The sequence below is a fragment of the Zalophus californianus genome, chromosome 3, assembly GCF_009762305.2.
Source record: "Zalophus californianus isolate mZalCal1 chromosome 3, mZalCal1.pri.v2, whole genome shotgun sequence".
Taxonomy (NCBI): Eukaryota; Metazoa; Chordata; class Mammalia; order Carnivora; family Otariidae; genus Zalophus; species Zalophus californianus.
In genome coordinates, this window is record NC_045597.1 from 41,217,343 (window position 1) to 41,238,406 (window position 21,064).

Genomic DNA, 21,064 nt, shown 5'->3' on the forward strand with positions numbered 1-21,064 from the left:
TCCAAAATCTCATTCTTCAGTGTCTAGCTGACTTCCATGGCAATGGTGTACTCAAGGTACCATTCCCTGGATACTTAAAAATAATTCATCCAATCATCCCTCTTGCTCAATTATTTCCCTTCTACAGAACCAGAGGTAGAACTTACATGATCAACGTTTTAGCCTTACAGAGGAACTGACTATGAATCACTTGTTTTTCTTAACGCCTTATGATTATACATTACAAGTTTTTCTTATGTCTCAATTTGTTTTTATTTTTTATTTTTTTACAAAGAGTATAGTAAGGGCACCTAGATGGCTCAGTCAGTTGAGTGTCGGACTCTTGGTTTCAGCTCAGGTCATACACTCAAGGTTGTGAGATCAAGCCCAGCGTCAGGCTCCCTGCTCAGCAGGGAGTCCGCTTGAGATTCTCTCTCTTCCTCTCCCTCTGCCCCTCCCCCTGCACTCTCTTCTCTCTCTCTCAAATAAATAAATACAACTTTTTTAAAAAAAGAAAGGTAAGTGCTTGCTATGAAATGCAAAGGGATCCTAGATAACAACACTTATTTTTTTTTTCCTAGAAGTACTAACATGAGATAAAACACTTTCCATATATTTAGATTTTTTTACTGGCACAGACTACATGATTTGTTCCACAGAGACACTACCTAGAAATAATCTATAATATCACTTTCCAATCTCCTTTTTAAGCCATTATTATGTCTAAGTGAACCGCTAATATGCATGCTTAATCATTTTATGTATCCTAGAGCCTCTTCATACCATAGGCAAACTGAAACAATGCAGTTACATTCCAGGAACGCACAAAGGTTTCCTCTAATTGAAACCTTCATTCTAATCTGTTATTACCCTGCCAGAAAAAGGAGTTAAAGCAGTGTGTCCACTACTGAGAATACATTCACAAAAACAGTATCCATTATCATGTTTCAGAAAACTGTTCTCAGTTTATCAGCACGCATTTTTTTATTCTGATAAAGGAACTAAACTTCTGATAACTAACTAACCCGTCGGCTGGCATCCGACAGGTATAAAGTAAGTACATGTGCTCCTTCATGGGATGCCTGTCAAAATTACTCAAAATAATGGTTTCCTCCAGCCCTTTTGTTTATAATTCCTTTAACATAAGCAATCACGATGGCAAACCAGTGACCAGATACGTTAGTTCTTTTTGGAGTTGTCTGAAGGTTTCACTTACTGCTAAATCCACCCACAGGGCAAACAATAGCACTTTACTTTCTCAATGTGAACTGTTTACTGTGTTTCTCCAAGAACTAACTTTTTGTCAGTATAAGACAAGTAACTATCTCAAGAACTTATATATCCTGACAATCTTATTAATATTTACAAATATATTGCTGTCAATCTCAAACTTAAAAAACAAAACAAACAAAACACACACAAACACACACACACACAAACTTGCCCCAAAGACGACAGCATCACAAAGCATAGGAGAAAGTATAGAAATCTGTGATTTTCTAGACACTGCTAGGAATTTCAGGGTGAAGTTGATTTTGTCATTTAATACTTGTCGAGTGTTAACACTGCAGTTAATGTTAACAATGCTAACAATAAGAACATGTAAACAGAAGAGTCTAGGTATTTTAACAAAACTAGAGCTAATAGTGATTTTTAATTAAAGGAAACAAGTTTTCCACTTAAATTCTTTTTAGAAGCAGTGGTAGAGTGCTGATGATGTTTTAACTCTTCACTAAAATGACGGCATAGTATGTTTAAACTAAAGAGCTATGGTGGAAAGCTCTTTTAAAATGGTATGGTAGTTCTGAACACTTTAAAAAATTTACTGTTTACGTAAAATTATGATATTATGTTTTTAATACATCTGCAATACCTAAAAGTTGAAAGGCTTAACTGACTTAACTAGGAGCAGAGTAAAACGGCAGTGATCAGTAGACTGGACCTGAATGACACAGTTTTTGTAGTGTATGAATTCCCAAATATGTCACTTTGTGTTAGAGGGCCATATAATACACTCGTATTACTTCTGAGTAATACAAGAAAACTTCTGGTAATGTGCCAATTAGCACAGCTCTCTGGAAATTTCAGGAAGCAAAGCTAGGTTGGGGATAAGCTTTTTTAGTACAGCCCAAATATTACTTCTGCTCATAAAATGGAGGCTTTCTGTGTCCATGTCTAGGGAACCCCATATACCCAAGTGAAAACTGGATAATTCCCTTACCTTTCCAGTTCTTTCTTTCTCAACTTCAGAATATTTAATTTCTCAAGTTACTTCAGGATAGTTATGACTATTTTTCTTTTGTCTGCAACTTATGTTTTGATTAAAAATTCTTTAAATGCTAGTATTTTTGATATCATAAATATAAAACATATATAGAAATATTATAGAATGATAAATACTTAAGAAATGAGCACTAATATAATGGCCAGGTCTGTCAATAAAGCAGTGTGTGGCAGAATTCATAAGATTCAAGTGTGTATCTCTCTCATCACACCCATACTCTCCTGACCTCACACTAAGGTTAACCATTATTTGAATTTTTATATGAATGATTGTCTACCTTAGTAAGTTTTCCTGTGATTTCCTCTTTGATGAGTGGGTTATTTAAGACTGTGCTGTTTAATTTCCACGTACTTTTGAATTTTCTTTCTTATTTAGTTCTAATTTAATTTCTGTTTTTAACCTTAAATAATCAGGTAAGTAGTGTTCCTCCTTTTTCTATCCTGAAAGATTTTGTGTAATACTTAACTATTCAGATGAACTTGACAGAAGTTAATTAAAACCTCCCACTTAAAGAGTCTTCTGACTCTCTTTTTTTTTTTTTTTTCCAGTTTTGTAGTTTCTTTGACATACTGGCTCACCCTCATCAGGTCTGGTTTGCATGTTGTTAGATGTACATAGTTTTGTTTGTTTGTTTGTTTTTTTCATTTTTATGGTTTCCAGAAGAAATTCCCTGTGAAGGGAATGGGTGGATCAGACTGATCAGAAGGAGAAACAGAGAAATAGGCCTGTCATTCTCAGGCAACCTTCCGGATAGCTCTGGAGCCAAAATAACTCAATTCATGCTAAAGTATCTGGGACTTAATACCTCTGCCTCAATCAGTTATCTGATATGTTAGGTCCAGAAAGACATGATCTTGCATGAGGTCGCTCTCTACAACTGAGGCAGTTCTTGAAGTCACTGAGAACTGTAAGCCTGTAGGCTGACAACATTCACAGCAACTAGGGTAATGGGTCACTCCTTTGAAAGGGTTGTGGATCAAGAATCTCTAAACCTACCATATTCAGCTATAATGGTTTTCTTTTCCCTTCATGGGTTTTTGTTTAAGTCATCTCCTATCCCTCGACTCAATTTTTCTATTCTGTATACATATAGTAAAACCCATCTTCTTTAAACTAGAACGTTTATTGTATTTACATTCACTGAAATGTATTACATACATTACCTTTGAAATTTAATTTTAAAACCTGTTTATTTTAATTTCTTAATTTAAGGTCTACCTTCTAAAGTTGGTATCTGAAAGGACTTTTATCACTTTAATACTTGAAATATATTTTCTGGATTAAAAATTGTAGGGTGGCATTTATTTCTTTTAGCACACGAAGATGTTATTCCACTGTTCATTGTTTCCATTGTTGCTCATGGGAAATCACTCAACAGTCTCACTGTTGTTCCTTTGAAAGGAATTGTATTATCCCTCACCACTCAGATTCTTCTAAGATTTTCTAATTGTCATTCACTTGCTATAGTTAAATGAGATAATTTAGGTGGAGAATTTCTTTCTAGTATCCTTACAGGGATCTATGGGGTTTCTTAATGTTTGACTTTGTCTCTTTCATGAGTTGTCTCCTTTTTTTTAATGAATCTCCATTATGGGGTCAAATCTGCTTGTGTATCAACAATCCCTATCTGTATGTTTATCCTATCATTTTAAAAAATGTGGAACAATGTGCAACCTTGAATGAGGTTACTACTCTCTTCTAAGAGATTTAATAATTGGCTTCAACCAATCACCTGGCGGAACAACTAGCCTGCAATCACTTCAAGTCAAGTGAGGGTCTGATTATCCCTAGATTACAAAGACTTTTAAAACCTAGTCTTTCATTTTTCACTAAGACTTGCCCACTTAACATTGTGCTTTAACCCAGAGAGATCCTTGTTTTGTGTAATGGGTCTTCTGTTAGAGTACCACTTTCCGTGACTTTGATTTTGGGCGTTTTGTATGTTTGTTTGCCCTTTCTTTTTTTCAACAAAAGTAAAATATGCATGTAAGACCAAAAGCACTATCAAGTTGTTTTATTTTTTGGACAAACAAAAATATTTCCTAAAATTTGGACAAATAATTTTTGCTATTTTATCAGTCCTAGATGGTTTTAATAGGATTATAAAAATATATGTTCTCTAACTCTTCTAGTTATTCTCAGCAGGAAAGTTTTCCCAAATAATCTAACCCATTATTTCTGGAAATGGAAGTTCACATATATAAATGAACAAAGACAAATACATGGTTATTGATTATTAGTGTGACCTAGTTCTCAGAGTCACAGAAGAGCAAAGGATTTGCAGTTTCCCCTGTGAAGAATAAATACATTTCTCATTCTCTCTAGTAGTACTTAAATACAGAGTTAAAATTTTCTTCTTGATGTGATTAACATACAATCCCATTTCCCTAGTCAATCATGAAAGTTCTAAAAGACAGTAAGTTGCTATATACATATGGTACTTAAAGAAGAATTTTGCATGTGCCTGAACTGTTAATTGACAATAAAACAACTGGTGTTGTACATTTTGATGTTGGTGAAAAATCTGGCAGCATATCATGCTATATTTTCTTTCATCTGGAAGCATTTAAAGACACCGACATGGCAGTTTTAATCAAAAGCTAATTGTTTACGAAAAAGCTACTGTGTAGAAAATTAAAAGTGGCCACAATATCAGTCAGCAAGAATGTGCATTCATACTGAAAAAGACTCTTTCTTTATAAATATAAGAGAAACCATATTCAGTAATTTCACAAGTTTAAGATCATTCAATCTTTTTAGTCTGAGACAAAAAACAAAGAAGCAAATGTGGAAACAAATTAACGCATTGTAGCTGAATCTGTTGCTCTTTAATGTCAAAACAGTGTTCAGAGGATTTCACTCCTATCATTTGGATGCATCTGTTACAGGCATAAATGAAAGCATGGAATTATTTCAACATGCATTTGCTTGTTGAATCTTACTCTATTAAATCTTCTATTGCATATTCCTTTTCAAATCAAAGTCTTTTTAGAGAAAAGTTTCAAGTCTACTCTCCATGGTAGAGACACAGATATTAAATGTTAATCACTACCAAAGATGATATGTTATATGATATGATAAAGGCTTATTTCCAAAATTAAAGTATATTTTGTTTTTGCAACAAGTTCTCTATATTGCTCTATTATATGAATAATTTAAGGACACAAAACACCAAACTATAAATTTCAAAGTCATTCTTAATAATATTTTGTGTTAAGTAGTATTCATTCTTAATAAAAACTTAATATCCACCTGAAATAACAGAGAAAATAATAATAGTTCTCTAAGATTTTATTTGAGAGAGAGAGACAGAGAGAGAGAACACAAGCAGGGTGAGGGGCAGAGGGAGAAGCAGACTCCCTGCTGAGCAGGGAGCCTGATGCAGGGGACTGCAGAATCATGACCTGAGCCAAAGGCAGACGCTTAACCAACTGAGCCACCCAGGCGCCCCATTATAATAACAGTTTTTGAATCTGCTTAAAACCATACCATTTTAATCTCCATGCAAGATGTTTCTTTTTTGGAGAAAAGTTACTATTAATACCTAAAGTACTAGTTCAGTCAACCAACAAGACCCAAGTTTGTTTTAGAATAAATGAGGAACTTGGGTAATAAGATTACCTCACTTTAAATTACATTAAATTATGAATTTAGTGCGAAAAACTGAAACATTATATTATCACTGATGGTCAACCACAAAATATATAATATCCTTACTATCTTCCATTCAATTTGTGGAACCTTAGCACTGGAATGTAGATATGGCATACCAGCCCTGTGTCAAATTATGCTGGAATATGATGATGATATTTCCTCTATTTTTTTAACATGAGGTATATTTTAAGGTAACCCTTTAATTATTTTTTTAAAATCTCTAAATTGACTAGATTTCATTTTCTACATTAGTGATAGTGATCTGAATTTGACTTTTAAGAAAAAGAAAACATCATTAAGCATTAAAAACAATGGAATGCCTTTTAGTCTCATTTTCCGAAAAAAATCGTTTTTATAAAAATAAATATAATGAATATTTACTCATTTCAATTTTATATTTTGTTACAGTAAAACAGATACTTTCAATCAAAAATTTTAATTCAAAGCAGTAAACAACATAAATCTTTACTTGGTTAATAGTTTTTCAAAAGTCAATGAATTCAAAACAAATATAATACATATAATTTTATCATTTTTTGCTTTGTGTTCTAACTTCTTATTCTTTTTCAGCATGGAATTCTTTTTGTTCCCACTCACGTATAAAAATAGACACTAACTGTTTGGGAATAAGTCTTCAAACTCCACTGAGAAATTCTTTATAATGGCATCCTGCCTTCACTAGTAAATTGAATCATACTGTGATGACTATAAGAAGCAGCACTTCCATCAATTAGATGAATTTAATCTTTAAAGAGATGCTCAGTTTGATAACCATTAAGCGCACCTTAAATTAAAACAAAGAGCACACTTTTTGTCTCAACAGAATTAATTCAAAATAGATTTTTAGCGAAATACATATATCATAATTTGTTTTGGATGACATGTATAGGTAATCTGCTTAAACTTTCATGGGCAATACATACAGACCATTAATTACACAGATGGCCATCACTATTAAAAAATATGTTGAAACTTTGTAGGTCTTTGTTTCAATAAAACATAAAACTAATTATTTTCTGAATGTAATATACATATTTAAAATATATTTAACAATAGTTACAGTACGAGATTAAAAAAATAAACAGCATATCAGCAGAAAGGATTCCAGATTTTAAAAATAGTTTTGTTTCTCTAAAATTTACATTTTTCTTGTATATTTCCTATTTCTGTGAGCCATTTAGTGTACATCACAATTACTTCCACATTGTTTTCTCCAATGTTTCTTTCTGTAAAACTAAGAAAATCTTTCAGCTTTACTAGCGAAAAGAAGAAAATCACTTGGAGACTCTTATACTCCCAAAAACATAAGGACCTAAGCTAGGTATACTTGACAATCTACAAGGCGGTACTGAGCAATAAAAGTATGAGTTGGTCTGAGTGGAATGTTTGAATTTTAAATGCCTAAACTCAATATTCAATCTGTGTGTGTGTGTGTGTGTGTGTGTGTGTGTGTGTGTGTGTGTGAGAGAGAGAGAGAGAGAGAGAGCACATGAGTAAGTATATGCACCCCCAACCCCAATCTAGGATTCTATTCACAAGTTTCTTACTTTAAATGTACATTTTAAATTAATTTTTTGCAAGCCTACCAAAGATTAGAACACTGCTATGTGCCAAATCAAATTAAAGTTCACATTTTCCAAAAGCCTTCTCCCATCTTTTTTACCAAAGTGCAGTTTTTCTCCAAAGCATGTAATGCATACAAAATGGCATCAGGCTCACTTCTGAATATGTTAGCTTAACGTACAGCTAGCCATTGCCATCTAGTAAAAATGACCTTTACAAATAAACTATCCCTCTGCTAACAGAGACAAAATATTGCAAGCAATCTATACACTACTAAATATTACTTATGATATGACAGCCAAACATGAAAGATGTATGGGCCTTTATTGTTTAAATTTTTTATAACAAATCTGGCGAGTTCAGAAAGTACAATGTGTTAAACATCATGGCATTTAGTGGCAGGAACAGATAGTACTGACAAGCAATAAACAGTAACAGTAAATGAAATCTCACATTTCTAACGGAAATTTAAATACCTTGGGAATAGCTGGAAGACTAAGTTCATACTATTATTTAATCTACCTTTCTGGTTAGATCACCTACCACTTCTTGAAATATACTATGCCTGAGTTATAATGTCATTTCAATATCAATGACAATACTTCATATGTACTTAATTCACAATTTTTCCTTTAGTAAAGAATTAACTTACATCTCTTTTTCTCTCTAGTGAATTATTATTTTTAAGGAATAAGCTGAAATTTTACTCCTTAGATGTAATCTTGAATTTATCTCCTAGGAATGGACTTTAAAACCCTCCATTATTCTCCCATATCACATCATTTTTACAATCATTGGCATATTCTAATATAATTATTTGTTAACATATCCCCAGTCCACCATATTGCCTGCCATTTGAAGTGTAAGAATTTGTTTCCACATGATTTTTTTTTTCCTCTCAGTCTGAGGTTCTCACTATTCTTTTTCTCCCTTTATCCCAGACTTCCACTGAGTACTGTGGAACACATCTTATGATTTAAGATGAATGAAATGATGCCTTAAGAGGAAGTCAACTTTAAGTGGATGGTTACTGTGTTTTTGTTTCATTCATTCCAAGAATATGAATGATGAAAAAACCCTCCAATGACACACATACTTCATGTATCTGAAATCTTCTTCTTGGCAAGAAGAAATCAGGATACAGTGGGGAATGGGATAGGTAGAAAAAGTGAGAGGTCAGGGAAAAAGATAGAAATATAAGGAGATCAAAGAGTGAAACAAGCCTGCAAACGCTGAGATTGTTCTGTATAAACTGATGCATGACCAAAAGGAAAAGGAAACAGAACACAGTCGACACTATAATTTGCATGCTCAAGAGCCGTTTTCTTCTCTTTTTAATATGGCAAGACTTCACTACTTTTGCACTGTTTGCCCTCCACTGCAGGTCTCAGGAAATCCACAATGTCATCCCACTCCATTGACAGACTGAGTTACACAGATGGCCATGTGACTTGGCTCTGGCCAAAGACACATCAAAAGTAGTCTTCTGAACTGCTTTGGCTTCCTGTGCTCTCTTGCACTCTCTCTTCTTAAAATGAAGTGAGAAATAGTTATTTCTGTGTACATTTTCAAAACTATATTTAATGCTTTGAGCTAAGATACCTGTTCTCTATGTGAGTGACTAGTCTGAGTTGAACTTATCAAGGACAGCATAGAAAAAAGATAAAAATTCCCATTGCTTGATGACTTTATTCAGCCACAGACTTAAAACCTGAACGATTTCTACCATTTCATTTTTCCAAATTTTAAAACATTTTGTGCATTACTTATTCAAATATTTCCACTTTCTAGTAGACTCTAGTAGTGGGACTCCAATTAAACATATTTTAGCTAACTTGCTATTATCAGACAGGTTACTGAGATTCTGTTCATTTATTTTCATTTTTTTTCCCCTCAGAGCAAATGTTTAGACTGTTTCAACTGTCTTGTTTTCAAGTTCACAATCTTTCCTTATAAATTTTTAATGTTCCGGTAAGCCCATTTAATGAATTTTTCATCTCTTATATTGTATTTGCAGTAAAAATCATCCTTATTGATACAAACCAGGAAAAATAATAGCACACAGTCACACATACACACATGCATACACACTCCTAGAGACCTAAGACCTGATAAGAGTTTAATGGGCAATTCACTTAAAGTCTGCTCTTTCATTAACTTGACCTTCTGTTCCTTTTTATCACCTTTCTTCCATTTTCATCACTATACACTGTACCTTCTTTTCTACTGGAACAACTCTAACTACTATTTAACAGATTCATAAACTCTCCACACTTACCGTGGTTCCTATTTCAACAATTACCATGTCATTAATTATTTAATCTCAAATGGACCTACCAGGCTGTACATCTTGACTCCATACCTATCCTTCTAGTTATCTACCCAGTGTCTATCAACCACTTATGTTTCCCTTTTTTCTTTCTCCAACTCTAAGCCAAGGGCCTGTTACATCAAACCAGCAATTTTCTGGTGTTACTAATTCTCTTTCCCCTATGTCACTCTATTCTTCAACCTTGGATGTGGATGGACATGGTAATTAAAAACTCAGCAGAGTGCCTTCTTTCTCTATATATGTACTTAGATTAATGAAAGGAATATAAAATCACAGATCTGTATAAAAAGGAATCACTACCCTAGCTACGTCCCCACTGTCTTAACTGAAATTTATCTGTTTAACCTGGACAGTTCTTTCCTTTCATTCTTCCTAAAGACATTTTCAAAAATTTGTATTCTCTTCAAATCTTTACCACCTCCTCCCCTATCTTACAACCCACCTCTCCATTCCCAGAACATTATTTTGCCACATGTTAATTAGGCTATATTGATTGGATTGGGAATGAAGCAGAGTAACAGTGTTGCTAAAATAAACTAGGTTTAGATCTACCAAATTAGAACACAAGTTATGGCTTAGCAATTACAAATGTCAGGTAAATTCTGAATATATAGTTCAAACATATAGACCACAAAAGTTATAATTTTTGACCAAGAGTTCAAATCTTGTTTAAATGCTTTATTCAACGGCACCTGGGTGGCTCAGTCGGTTAAGCAACTGCCTTTGGCTCGGGTCATGATCCCGGAGTCCCGGGATCGAGTCCCGCATTGGGCTCCCTGCTCAGCAGGGAGTCTGCTTCTCCCGCTGACCCTCTTCCCTCTCATGCTATCTCTCACTCTCTCTCTCTCTCAAATAAATAAATAAAATCTTTAAAAAAATATTTTATTCAAGTACAAAATAAATTACTACAGTCAATAGTTTAAATTATGTTTGAGAGTTTTTCTATATATATCAAGAACATCAAAAACTTTGAGGCATTCATTCTTCCCTGAAAACCCATTCAAACTGCTATACCACTGCACCGTTTGCTTAGTTTGCTCATCTGCCTTCCTCTATCAATTCTTATCCTTCTTTCAAGACAGAATTCAAAGTTCAACTCTATCATGGAGACTTCTCTGCAGAAGTAATGGGTGTAAGACAGATGAGAGGAATATGGACATTTTACATAAAAAACTTGTTAAAAATAATGTCATCTGTGATGACTTCATCCCGTCATGACTTCAATAAAATTTATATTTCAATGGCCCCCAAATCAATTGTCTACAATGAATCTACGCTTGTCAATCCAACTTGATATTCCCATTTACATATCTCTGAGAAACATCAAACTCAACAAATAACTTTCTATCACTAAATTTTCTCGTCTGGAACTTTTTCTTTTCAAAACATAAAGCTGATGGCCATGGCATAAAGACCAAAATCTTTGCCAGGGTTTGTATGTTCTGCCCCTCTTTCTTCTCTATCTCCTTCTGTACTTCCCTTTGCTCTTGGTGCTGTGGTCACACAGACAATTTTACTGGTTTTCAAATACACATGCTTGCTTTTACAGACATTACACAGATTATTCCTTATGAAAAAGTTTTTCTTACAGCCTAAATAATGTGGTGGGGGAGAGTGGGTAATCTTTCAGAGGGCAATACAAGTAACCATTTTTAGGAATTTTTTTTCCTAAATTATAAGTTTAAATCACACTCTTTTGTTATAAGCACTTATAGAACCAGGAAAATACATTTGTTTCATTCAAAGCACATAAACTGTTTGCAATTCATTAGAGAAAATAAATATACAATAAATATATAAAAATAATATATGTTTTCCTCTTTATACTATAATCTCCTAAGAACAAGTACTAATCAATTTTTGCTTATCATTGTACCAACAGCACTGAGCACAGTACCATGTATAGAAGGGCTGTTGAATTAATGTAGTAATATGCTTTAAGAGAAATCAAGAATAACAGAGCTTCTTTGAATATAAAATTATATCCCAAGGAAACAACACTTTATAAAATTAAAGTACTTTGAGAAGATGAATTAATTATCTAGACACTGAAGTATATCAAATATTAACTGTAGGGTTAATTTGAGTCCTGATAAGATTAGGAAATTTTAAATAAATGACAAAACCCCCAAATTCTCCTGGCACTTTTCCCCCACTCAGTAGCCAGTACCTTCCATTAATTACAATTCAACAATCTTTTTTCATCTTTGAAAGCACATGACATTACAATAAAGTTCAATGATTGTGCTGTCAACTAAATACGAAAATGATACATAAGAGCTGTATCTTCTTTATTAGACTTCTAAGGAGACAACTCTGTCTGTACTTAAGATCAGGAATAATTTCACTTCTTTGGCATTGATTAGTTATTTTCTGTGAATCCTGTAATGGTCAGGTTTTTTTCTCTGTACTTGCTACTGCAAAGTATATGAACAATGTTTTAACTAAATCAAATAAGTATATAAGTTTTCATGAAATGCATATTTTTGCATTTAGTCTAATTCCTTTTGATATTTTATTTTTTGTACTTATAGCCTTGGTTTTCCTGATTTTTTTTTTTCCAGTATGTTAGTTACATCTTACAAGCCACTTTACAAACTTTCTGGAATAAGGCATCCTTCCTGAAACAAACATACATATTAACAAATAAAATAAACATGAGGTTGCTACACACATTAAAGAAGATGTTACAGCACAGCTGGGAACCATATACAATCAATCCTCCTGGTGTTGACATGAGGCATTAGGAGATGAGACAGTTCTGTTTGAACAAAAGTATTGCTGTGACGTGCAGCAATAAAGGCAGGTCCTCAGCAACTGAACCCATACTGTAGTACTTGGCATTCTAATCAATAATACACGTGAGTGGTTGACCATCATTATATCCATAATGCCTTCCACTCTGTTTGTCTTCATGCACTTAGTATAATGAATAACATATAGAAAATTCCTGTATCAATTTTTAGATAGCCAAAGGGTGTCTTGAAAAATAAAATAAATGCATACTTCATGTTATCTTTTACATCTTTATTTTTATGACTGGTTATAACATCATGCCCTGTTTCTTTTTTTAATATAATATATTTTGATTAAATCCAAACAGTACAAGATTTTTGTCCTTTCTTTGGTCTTTTGTTAATTCATGAGATTATCACTTATTTCCTAATCCTAACCCCTTGCTCAATTCTCAAAACTCTTACTCCACTTTGAATAGTTCATTGGATTACAAATATAATTTTCTAACATAGTTCTTAGTATGCCATTTCTCAACTCAAAAAAAATTTTAAGTGCCATTTGCCCATAGAAAACCCCTGGCCTAACAGTCTAAACCCTTTTGACTCCAGCCTCACTTTTTCTTTTTACTATTCCCCAAACAAACTAGACCAACAAACTGATTTACAATTATATCTCTACCCTTTCTGTAATTGTATTTTTTATGCAATTTTCTGCTTATGGGGATGCATCAATCTCTAACTTGAAATCCTAGGGACTCTGATACATATCACCTTCATGAAATCTTCACACATGTGCTTAACTGTAAAAAACTTCTTCTGCTATTCCTCCTTAACCATATCCTTCTCTCTTATCATAGCCTGATACTATGTTACTACTTACTTTTCTTAATATTTGTTTTACTAAATTCTTTGAATAAGTGACCAAAGCTTACCCTTTTCTGTATTCCTCAGTCTCAAGCAGACTTCTATAAGGGCGCCTGGGTGGCTGAGTCTGTTAAGTCTCTGACTCTTGGTTTCGGCTCAGGTCATGATCTTAGAGTCGTGAGAATGAGCCCCACGTCAGGCTCTGCACTCAGCATACAGTCTGCTTATTCCTCTCCCTCTGCTCCTCCCCTCACTCGCTTCTGCACATGCTCTCTCTCAAATAAATAAATAAAATCTTTTTAAAAAAATAGACTTCTATAGATAATCAACAAACACATATTACATTAATGGTTTAATGCCTATATTGCCTAATTACAATATTGGAAAATGTTGGGGTGCATTTAATTGTATCTCAGGGGTGGTATGAAGTTTTCTTATTTTTCCTATTAAACCATACCTTAGGTGTGTTGTGGAATAATGTAAAGAAAAATTTTTTGACCAGCAGAATTTTAGAAGATATCACTGGCATATGGTGACCCTAACACCAGGAGAATCAAGCAGTGATGTATGGGTGTAAGTTATTAGATACTTTAAATAACAAATATTATAAGATTTCTCTTCTTTCATCACCTCTACTTCATCCTTCAAACACCAATATTAAAGAAAAGGAAGAAATCCCTGATAGAACCTTATCAGGGACCTTGTCTCCTGTGCTATTTTAGGATGAAAACCAAAGCTAATAGTTTGGACAGCGTTCTTTAAAGCAGCAAATTAAATGAATTTTACATAACAGGCAGCTGGTTTTTATCAGGGGAATAATGGAATAGAGGTAGTGTTCTCAAGCAATCAATTGGAATAACAAAAAGGGAAAGGAAAAGCTATTATGCAAATATATGGCTAGGTACTGCTAATCTACTTTGAGGAGATTCAGCACCAAATAAGGGAGGACTACAGATTCAAACTTTTTCTGCCTGAGATCCAATCCTTTTTTTTTTTTTTTTTTTAAGATTTATTTCCTTGTGAGAGAGAAAGAGAGCATGGGGGGAAAGGGGCAGAGGAAGAGGGAGAGAGAAAATCTCAAGCAGACTCCCTCCTGAGCACAGAGCCCCAGGACAGGTGGCTCAATTGCCAAACTCTGAGATCATGACCTCAGCCGGCATCAAGATACCCTTAACTGACTAAGCCAACCAGTACCCCAATCCAATTCTATTTTAAAAGCAGGTATCTGTATAATAAACATCATTTCATAACAAGGTAAAATTTTATGAAAGATATCTATGGCAACGCTAGGTCAAATTGGTGAGTATATATTACTGCTATGTAACCACTATGCCCCATATTTTTCTAATGATTTCTCATGGTGGTCATGAGAAGTGATACTTGACATTCTCATGTCAAGTATTAAAGTGACATTTAGGTTTTGTTTTTGTTTTTTAAAGATTTTATTTATTTATTTGTCAGAGAGAGAGAGAGAGAACACAAGCAGGGGCATCAGGAGAGAGAGAAGCAGGCCCCCGCTGATTTCTAAATAGTAAATTCTATGATTTGAAATTAAATAATAATAAAATATTATAAATAATATTAAATAACAAAAATATCTCAGTGCTAAATCTATAGTTTGAATAGAAATTCAACTATTAATTATTGTAGAATATCAAAACTGTAACAATCTACAGTAGTAAAACAAGAGGGATCTCAAAAAAGGGCTTTTTTTTTAAAGATTTTATTTACTTGAGAGAGAATGAGAGCACAAGTTGGGAGGGGGAGTCAGAGGGAGAAGGAGAAGCAGATTCCCCACTGAGCAGGGAGCCTGACACGGGGCTGGATCCCAGGACCCTGGGATCATGACCTGAGCTGAAGGGAGCCGCTTAACCGACTAAGCCACCCAGGCGCCCCTCAAAAAAAGTTATTTAATGATGATTAATTACACAGCAACTTAGAAAAATAATACAGAAAAAAAAGGATGCCTATTTCTGGGGTACCTGGGTGGCTCAGTCAGTTAAGCATCAGACTCCTGATTTCAGCTCAGGTCATAATCTCGGGGTTGTGAGATTGAGCCCCAAGTTGGGCTCCACGCTCAGTGGGCAGTCTGCTTGAGATTCTCTCTCTCCCTCTGCCTCTGCCCCTCCCCCTGCACATTCTAGCTCTGTCTCAAAATAAGTGAATAAATAAAATCTTTTAAAAAAGATGCTTATTTTTTAAAATATGACCCAATAACATCAGTCTCATGGATTTACGTTCCTAATTCTCTTACCTACAGTTCAGTCTTCTAAGAAAATGCGTCATGTATGCAAATTCAGATACTCCTTTGTAAGGCTACCTAACTTTTATTATCCTACACAACTACCTTGACAGAAACATGAAAGAACTGGCTATGACTTCCAAAATCAATGAGCCATTAGAAATGGAGGTGACAGCCCAAATATGATGGCAGTTTAGGAATGATGACTGAAACGAAGAAGTGCACCCTGGGATAGGGCTACTGCTGCCGTTCAGAAATGACCACCACTTCAGTATACTTGTAGGAGTAATGGTCGTTAAAAGTATTTTTAACATAAAAGGTACCGTTATATTTTCTGTAAATTATCTTTGAATCTTCATAGAAATTTTATTGATTTTTTTCAAAAGAATCTAAAGGTAATAAACTGAATTAAGAAAAAAGAAATAAAGCATTCCACTTTTTCCTGGCATTATTTCAAACTCAAACTTGTTCAGAAGCAACTGAAAGTTTCAATAAGGAAAAAATAAAATAAAATTACCTGAGGTTGTGAGTTATTAGCACCAGTTACAGAAAGTTCTGTTAAATTCTAATCAATAAGCATTCTAATAACATCTAATTACATAGAGAAGCTGAAAGTATGATGACAATAATTATAGCAGAAAGCACAATATTGATATGTACAGAATAGTGAATTAAGAACTGGAGAAACCACTTTCCCATTTTTATTAAATCATTTACCTTAAGGTGTATTGAGTAAAAGTGGGATAGCTCATCATGGCAAACAAGCAAAACCAGAATCTATGAAATAATTAACTAATGTAGAAAGGATAGTAGTTCTAAATCCAGGTGGTTGTAAAATGGCCTATACCGTTACCAAATATAATTCACTTAAATATAAATGACCTAAATTAAACAAAGACCAAAAGCCCTTTTTGTTCTACAATTAAAGACATGTAAATATTTTAAAAATAACTATGCCACACTGTTATTACAAGGATTAAACAAAATAACTCATTTAAGTCTACAGAGAAACGTCTTACACATAGCATAATAAATATCGGCTATTATGTATATTATAGTTGCTCTTATTATTGGAGTTTCTCTTGTGGTTTGTGTTGTTGTTATCATTTGAACTTATTGCCCCTAAAGGTTTACAATGCAATAGGGGAGTATAAAAAGTACATACATTCATTAGGAGTTTAATGGCACTAAAAGAAAATGAATAAATGCAACTCCCTTTCTGTTTTCTTTTGTTAGATCGCTGGTTTTATTTTACCTGTTCTCCAGTTACTCTGTCTCAGAAAAAGAGTTTGCCCTTTGTCTTTCTAAGGCTAATTCTATCACCTATGTTTACAATTCCAGCCTCCTACTTTTTTTGGATCATATTCCATTAACATTCTCAATTCTTCCTTGAATATTCAATTTCTCCTTATTCATCCCTTGCCTATATATGATGTGTATCAAAAATGCTAATGTCAATTTTGGATACCACTATAGCTATATAATATTTAGGAAAAGGAATAGGATGATCATGTTTCCCTTTTAGCTAGAGAATTTAATTTGTTTATGGAAACCCTACTTTAAGAGAGAAACAGACATATACAAGGAGGAAAGCTGAAGAAAAATAATTGTTGTTAAATCTATTTAAATAAAATTATAAAGATTTAACCACAATGACAGGTCTGTGTCAAGTACAATTCTAGACACAAATGACAGAGTGACATAGAAGACAGAATAGCCTGTTGGACGAAGTTTAAATTTTAGTGGGGAATCATTAAAATGAAAAGGCAAGCAAATAAATACATTTAATTGAAATACTGATCAATGTTTTGAAGAATACAGAATAACACAACATTTGGAAATGACATGAGGTGGCTAGAGAGCGAAGACAGAAAACGAATACCTACAAGTTAAAGAACAAAATGGAACTCTTAAGAATGAATTACATTTGTGGCATTGGGAAAAAAATCCTGCTATCAGGTAATTGAAAGGAACGGGTCAGTTACTTTGTATTCCCTAGGTTTTTCTTTTTATTCTAGAATAATGATCACATAAAAAAATATGTAACTTGGAGAGAATTATGACTTAAGAAATTAATCTCATTACACTGTCACAGGACGTATGCATACAAGAGACATTAGTTACTGCTAAAGTGAAAAAGGAAAATATGAAGGGGATTTTGTTTCAGTATAATGTACTTCCTTTTAACAGCAGATGTTCCAGCAAAAAATAGCTTCCTCAAAGGACAGTGCCATCTCCATAACATTTAAAATTACTGAGTGCTTTGCTATGAGATAGTAATGAGAGGCATTTTGTATGATTTTTATCTTCAAAACAGTCTAATCATATAGGTGCTGCTGTTTTGTCCAATTTATAAAAAATCTGAGCCTTTGTAAAGTCAAACCTAGCACACAGCTAGTGAGATACACAACCAGGATCAAACCACCTAACTCACTATGCTTTATAGATTTATTAGAATGGATGAACACTTGCAAGGGATGTTGTAAAGTCAGTTCACTCACTGGTTGGGTGGTTGGACTCAAGTTCTGAAAGTGAGGGAGATAACATAATGTAGAGAATAAAATAAACAACAAAACAACTTAATTAATATAATAAAGCACTAGGGTTTTCCAAACTGTTTGAACTGAATTAAAAAACAATATTTTTAATTTACACTTTACTGTTTGACCTTAACAAAGGTACATAAACTTTCTCTATGTCTTTTCATCTAGAGGCAATAGTTAAAACATTCCTTGTATATATTACACAAAATGAGATAACCTTTGATAATTACTCAGTGCAATGTTTATCATTCAAGGAAATTAAATAACTCTTTTGATTTGTTTCACTCATCTACTTATCTATTCAACAAATATTTATTATATATCTACTATGTACCTGCCTTAGTTCTTCATTCTGAGGAAAAAATAATGGTAAAAGGTATGACCCCTGTTCTCTGGCAAGGTTAGGGTCTCAGGGAATACCTAAAACCATTTTCAGTACTATCATTTTTGAACCTCTTTCTCCTACAAAACATAATCAGATCTATATATACTGCAATTTTATGTTTACATAAAAGATTACAGTTAAAAGATGAATCAATCAAGAATGCAAGAAAATAATTTTTGTGTTAACAAACAGAGTAGCAGAGAAGACTAAGCCTACCATAATATTCAGTCTCACTTCATTTCAGTTAAAAAAAAAAATCTAAGCACACAGCAGCTCAACAAGTGTCCATATTTTACAGTGTTCTTTGTGGCACGTTTTATTCTGAGGATTTGTAAATTCTTGCCCAATGAGGTACGATAAAAATGTTTAAAATGCCCATATTTTACACTATTCAAATAATGGGCTTGCTTTCTCTACTCCTCTTATCTTTTTCTGAGGACTGGCTATGACTGTGGAGCTGGTGACCAACCATCAAATATGCCAATGTGGGCCATGTGAATAGGAATTGAAGAACATCATATAGAGGGAATGCAAGCCCTGATCATTTTATGGACAAGAGCTGCATTCCTGGTCTGGAACACCCACTTACCTCTAGACCATAATGTGAGGGATAAATAACTTCTATGTTTTTTTAATCACAGCATATTTGATTCTCTATGTTACAGTGACATAAAATATATCCTTGCTTTTCCAAAGGGTTTAGAAAAGAACATTTTTTTAAAAGATTTTATTTATTCATTCATGAAAGACAGAGAGAGAGAGAGAGAGAGGCAGAGGGAGAAGAAGGCTCCCAAGGAGCAGGGAGCCCGAAGCGGGACCCGATCCCAGGACCCTGGGATCATGACCTGAGCCGAAGGCAGATGCTTAACCATCTGAGCCACCCAGGTGCTCTAGAAAAGAACATTTAAATAGTTTAAAATTTTAATGAAAAATTTAAAAATAATTTTAAAAACAAAAATTTATAATATAGCAGCATAAAAATTAATAATTTCATAAAATCAACTGGGTATATATCTAGATTTAAATGTGAGAGGTGTTTGGGGGGATTGAAAATAAAATTATTTTAATTACTTATTTTATATTTCACACTTGATGAATCTATAATCTATAAATTATAGATTATATCTAATAATCTATAAAGCTATAAGCAAGTAAAATTAAAACCATTATTTCTGGGGTGTCTGCCTTAGGCTCAGGTCATGAGCCCAGGGTCCTGGGGTGGAGCCCCTGTGATGTCGGGCTCTCTACTCATCAGGGAAGCCTGCCTCTCCATCTGCTGCTTCCCCTGCATGTGGGCATGCTCCCTTTCTCTCTCTCTCTGTGTCAAATAAATAAATCTTTAGAAAAAAATAAAATAATAAAACCATTATTTCTGCCACCCAAATAGAGACATCTTGCTGCTGCTACCTTATGCATACCAACCAGTCTGTGAAACCAGTCTGTGAAAGCCCCTTTACAAAAGACTGAGCTTTCAGAGCCCTGATTGTCCTATTTAACAGTTCCTGTGCCAAAGCAAGAAGAAGTCCAGTCTTAAAAACCTGGTCCAAACTGAGACAACCAGATGATGTCCAAAAATTTGGAATTGGTTTGAGCTGATGGCTAGAACTGAGGGTTAGTACTGGGTGGAGTGAACATAGTAGGTCATGTGCACATGTGCATATAGAATTAAACAAGTTAGCTGGGATACAGAGGTTCCCCATGAAAAGCAGAGAAAGCAGCAAAACCACGACTCCTTGAAGAGGTCCTGAGAAATTAGCTGCCTTGGTTCCTAAAATGAGTTCTTATTTCTGTTCTGGTTCATGAGTCCAAAACATACTTTCTGCTTTGATGCTGTAATATAATCCTACATATTTATAAACAGCTGGCCAATCAAGCATGCTCGGAGGAAATAGGAACCATTCGTGAATAAATCAATCCCTTCTGTTACTCACCCTAGAGAACTGCTGCACATGCATGAACAACCTAGCTCTAACACTTAATAGTGGTTTCGGTGAATAATTCTGCATTGCCTTAAGGTGATTCTATCTCTAAAAACTAAATTTTCTATGACACTACTTTGTATTTTTGGTCATATTTTCCAAACAAATCATCCAATATTAGATTTTTAGTAAAAACAAATAATGAGACAGAAACTTTAGAATTTTATATTGAGAATAATCAATTTGCACAAGATGATTCTTACCACAGTATGAAATTTATTTTTCTTATATATACAAATTCTTGATTATACAAATTGATTACAGAATGTTAAGAGTAATATAGTAAAAAATAAATTTATTTGAAAATATCCTGCAGAACTGCACAAAAGTAAAATAGATTTCTATTTTAGATTGAGTCATCAGATAAGGGTTCTACAAGGAGGTAACATCTAATACGCAGGGATCTATCTCTTGTGGGTTCTGAAGTAAGAGGAAAATATCTCTTGTGGGTTCTGAAGTAAGAGGAAAACAGAAGCAGAAATAAGTTTTGCATTTTCGCGAAAC